This window comes from Lepisma saccharinum, chromosome 8 (genome assembly GCF_977018435.1).
Source record: "Lepisma saccharinum chromosome 8, izLepSacc3.1, whole genome shotgun sequence".
NCBI classification, from domain to species: domain Eukaryota; kingdom Metazoa; phylum Arthropoda; class Insecta; order Zygentoma; family Lepismatidae; genus Lepisma; species Lepisma saccharinum.
In genome coordinates, this window is record NC_139236.1 from 33105755 (window position 1) to 33111121 (window position 5367).

Sequence of the window (5367 nt, forward strand, 5' to 3'; positions counted from 1 at the left end):
GGTAGTTGTTCTTTTGCTTCAGTCAGTAAGATTGGCTGTTGCTGTTTATTAGCATATCCCCTTTAACAGTACTTCTACATGTAGATTAGAATGGTCCTGCATGTCTAGGACTAATCCAAACATGACACGTCAGATGTTCTATTTACAGCTTAAGTGAGAAGCCTTGTAGATTACTGACAGTATTGCCAACTTAGTGTTCTAACTGAAGTACTAAAGGAAACAGTATCAGGTAAATACTCTTTATTTCAGTTTAACGTAACATGCAGAAACAATAAATCATGGTTTTCTTCATTTTTCTGGAACTACTCCTTCAACGAAAATTGTCACCACATGCCACTGCCTTGAATGTATCAACTTCCATTTGCAGAGAGTTTATTTTAATCTTACTAACTCATGTCAATATTGGGAGATGATGGGACAGTGCTTTTAACCAGCATTATTTAGTTTTACACCCTCTTTAATTGTGAGTAGGGATTTTAGACAAGGGACCTTTCCCAATATAATACGGGTGCAAGTAGCTGAAAGTACTGATACACCCAATAACTTTTGATTCACTCACACAATTTAACATGTTTTATACGGATGGGTCCAAGTCATTTGGTTGCTCCTTCATTATACGAGGGTTGCTGGAAAAGTTTCTGCAAGCTACAACCAACAGTGGCGCTAGTGTTCTGCTATTATAAAAATCGGAAGAATAGATCTTTTTTATATTTAAATTATCTTTGATTGTTTGTTTAAGCCTATTCGTTTATATTTCACAGCAGTTTGAAGAAGCAGTTTCGTGTGAGAAATGGAAATTTCTCGTGAACACTTTCGAAACAATGCATCAAGTGACTTCATTTGGCTTTTGGGGATGAAGCACCATCCAATAGGACTGTGTACAATTGGTTTTCCGAATTTCAGCATGGTCGCACATTTCTCAGTGATGAATTTTATGTTAGTCATCCATCCACATCTGTTGTTGCCAGTAATGTTGATGCTGTGCATGAAATGATTGAGAGAGATCGACATGTGACATACCGTGAGATTCAGACATCCCTGAACATTGAAATGAAAGCAATAGATACGATTTTGCATGGTCATCTGAACGTACGGAAACTTCAAGCCGTTGGATCCCACATAACTTGACCGAAGCTCAAAAACAGGCTCGTGTAAATTGGTGTAGAGAAATGCTCAAAAAATTCAACCGAGGCAAGTCAAATTTGGTGTACTACATCGTTACATGGGACAAAACTTGGGGCTATTCATATGAACCCGAAACTAAACAGCAATCCACTGTTTGGGTGTTTCAAAGTGAGCCGAAACCAACAAAAGTTGTTCGATCGAGGAGTGCTTCCAAGCAAATGATTGCTTGTTTCTTCAGTTAAACCAGACATGTGGCAACAATAGCTTTAGAAGATTGAAGGACTGTAAATGCTGAATGAATTGCGTAAAACAAACCCAAATCATTGCATCATTCTTCACCACGACAATGCCAGTTCCCACTCAGCACACCAAACTGTTGATTTTTTGTCCAGTAAAAATGTCGAATTAATGACTCATTGTCCGTACTTACCTGATTTATCACCTAATGACTTCTTTTTGTTCCCACACATGAAAAATGAGATGCGTGGTGAGCGATTTGTGTTGCCTGAAGCAGTTGTTGACACATTCCGAACAGCAGTTTCTGAGGTATCAGCTTCAGAGTGGAAAAAATGCTTTCAAAATTGGTTTGAGCATATGCAAAAGTGTATCGATCTTAAGGGTGAATACTTTGAAAAACAATAAAGCCATTCCCAGAATTTCACATGTCTTTTTTCATATTGATCGCCGAAACTTTTCCAGCAGACCCCGTAATCTTCCCAACTGTTTGTCATCCCTGTTGGGAGATGACAACCGAGTTATATCAAATGTTTTTAGCTTTTTGCAAAGAGCCAGACTCTTTCACTGTCTGTGAGAAAGCTTTTGGTATATTCTTACTTTTTAATGTGTTGTGTTTGTCCTGTGGCAGGTCTGTTTACAACCTTGCACTTTTAATTTTTCCCAAGGGGCTTTTTACACCCCTTCTTTTAAATTTTTAAGTAAGAATTTTGCATAAGGGGATATTTCCCCGCATACATTGAATGGTGCAAAATGGCCTAAAGTGCCGATATACCCAAAAATTTTAATTCAATCAATACATTCCCTCACACCATAGTAATCACTCAGAGGTAACCTACAATTTTCAATGCAATGGTCATGGTGATATTTATAAACAAAGATGAGGCTACAGCCCATCCCTTTGTTAACCAACACACAGTGAGTAAAGCAAGTTTGATGTATCCTTGGAGATACAATAAACAAGAACATGAAAGGAGGGCTGGACATTTCTTCAGTATGGATGTCCTCTGTCCTCACTGCAATTTCCATACGTTTTGACTTACTACTAAATAAAAAAATACATATTACATCCATACAAGTAGTGTAATGTTTGCAGCATTAGTCAGTAGATAATTACCTTTCCTGTTAAAAGTAGTCCCATGGCATTTCCGAGAAACTGTCTTTCAGATCAGCTCATAGATAAGCAATATATTTTCAAGTGGGCGTAATTTAGGTGGTCATGGCCACTAGTAACCCTTCTACCTGTGTCTTTTTTCCATCTCTGTATATCTTGCTCTATCTTTCCTCCTCTCTCTCTCTTTGACTGTCTTGCCTTCTCTCTCTTTTTCCATCTCGGCCAATTTAATTTCTTTTCTCTTCTTCATTCTATTTCTTGCATTTTTTCTTCACTCACCCTATTTTTCCTTTCTCTTTCTCTCAATGCTGTTGTCTACTATGAACTAGACTAGACTGATTCAGCAGTTTGCCTACCCTGAAGTTTACAAATTAATGCACACTGTTGCATATACACCTAATGTAATTGTCCACTCTGAAAAAAATAGTTGTGCATACCCACCTCAAGAATCCTGACTTCAGCCCTGCTATAGAAAAACATTGTTTTAAAAATGCCTATTAGCCCAACTGTTTGCCATCCGTGTTGGATGATGGCAACATTGTTTTTACCTTTTTGAGAAGAACTGGTCTTCAAATGTCTGTGAGGAAGTTTTTATAAAATTCTTACTTTTTAATGTATTGTGTTTGTCTTGTGCAGGTCCCTTTACAACTTTGCACCTTTAAATTTCCCCAAGGGGCTTTTTACATCCCTTGTTTTAACCTTTTTAAGTAAGAATTTTAGGTAAGGAGATATTTCCCTGTATACATTGAGGGGTGCAAAATGGCCTAAAGTGCTGATCACCCAAAAATTTTAATTCAATCAATGAATCAGAAATACTTATTAGCATTTATTGAAAATTTTTCACATAGGTGATTTCCAATAGGCTTAAACCAGTGGCAAAGCATGACATTTTTACGTAGTCATCGCAAGACTTTCCAAACGTCAGGGTCAATCTTTCAACTGGGGCAGGGTGAGGGGGGGGATTCCTACATTGATAATGATGATAACAGTGTTCGTACATGACATGAAGTAGAAATGGGAAAATCCATTTTTCTTTTCCTATGGAGTTTATGATCATAAAATAAGGAAGACAAAACTTTCTTAATAAATTCTACTCAAACAAATGGAAAAATTGTTAAACCTCTCTCCCCAAAATTCGGATTGCCTCCGAACTCCAGGTAGTACAGAGTTTGTCCAATAAGTATCGGGATTGATTTTGCCCGGCCAATGGGAAGGGGTGGAGGGTGGTCTCTGTGGTGGGATCGGTGTTGCGGGCTGTCACGTGAGCTAGCAGACCCAGCTCAGTTGCCTCCAAGCCTTTGGAGTGTGTAGGTCGCGCCTGAAGTGAAAGTGTTTAGTGCTCGCGTCGAGAGTGAAGATGCAGCAAACCATCGAGCAGCATTGTGCCATCAAATTTTGCGTTAAACTGAACAAATCTGCTACGGAGACTTTTGATATGATCTATGAGGCTTACAAGGATGAAACCATGTCCAGAACACATGTTTTTGAGTGGCATAAAAAATTCAAAGATGCCCGGGAAGACGTCGTAGATGAACAACGCACTGGACATCTGACATCGAACCGAAATGCTGAAAATGTGACCGAAGTGCAAGAACTTCTGAACAGTGATCGCCGGTTAAGTGTTCGTTTGATAGCACAGGAGTTAAATTTACTGAAATCCACTCACCATTCAATTGTGACTGATGATGATTAGGGTCCAACGGGAGATTGCCGATTCCTGGCTGCTGCATCACGACAATGCACCCAGTCACATGTCACTAATTGTGAGGGAGGCACTGGCCAAACATTGTGCACAATACCCTACAGTCCAGATATGGCTCCCCCGACTTCTTTTTGTTCCCTCGGATCAAAAGAAGCCTGAAAGGACATCGTTTCGGGATGATTGAGGCAGTCGAAGCTGCTTCGATGGGATGCCTGAACAGCCTTGTGGTTGCTGACTTCCAGGGGGCGTATGAAGAGTGGAAAAAGTGCTGGCAGTGGTGTATTGATGCATGAGGGTCATATTTTGAAGAATATTAACACATTGTACATATATCTTCAATAAATTTCTTTTTATGACTGCAGTCCCGATACTTATTGGACAAACCCTGTAAAATTTCCTAATTGAGATTTTAAATTTTCCGGAATCCTGATATTTTTGGCCATCCCTGGTGTGAAAGTAATATATGTTAGGAAATAAGGTTTTGTCTGAGTATGTCTGTGACCTCGAGAACAAAAATCTTGATCAGTCTTTTCATTTGTAAGCATAGTAAACACAAGACAACAGGAAGTACTTTGTGTTTTGTAAAGCAAGAAATTTTTGTTCCCGAAATCGATATTTGAACTGCAGGATCCAAAATAATTAAAAGGAGAAATAATAATAATAAAAATAATCCATGGCTCAACAGCCCTGGAAGGGCCTTGGCCTATCTTCCGACTGCCAGTGTCCCTCCCACAATCCTACTTAGAGGTGTGAAGTTCTTCAACCAGTGATGGGGTGACGTGGGGTCACCATGTCAAACACTCAGCTGTTATAGGAGATTTCCCAGACTGGATTACGCTACTCACTCATAGCTCCCCAATTTCCCCACGGAAATACAATGGATCCAGAACTGCTTTTTTTTTCAGTTCTTTCTAGCACTAACCGTGGGGAAATTTATGCTTTTGCTTGCTTATATTTTTTCTCTATGCACTATTACTTTCATGTATTCTTTGTAAGTTGCGTTGCGATGCTTTTCAATATGTGATTGATTGCTTGATTTGCTTTATTTTACTTCAATTTTTGTGCCACTTTTGTCTAATTTGCGAAGATGGGGATGAGTGATCATGTGATGAAATTGATGAGTGAACACTCACAAACATCCATGCCCAGGCCAGGATTCGAACCCAGAACCCATGGCGTCGTAGCACGATAT

General features: G+C 39.2%; 1 pseudogene; it reads left to right on the top strand.

The window, feature by feature from the left end:
* Window positions 1-3830: 3830 nt before the first annotated feature.
* On the top strand, window positions 3831-4166 carry LOC145991723 (protein GVQW3 pseudogene; annotated as a pseudogene).
* The last annotated feature ends 1201 nt before the right edge of the window (window positions 4167-5367 follow it).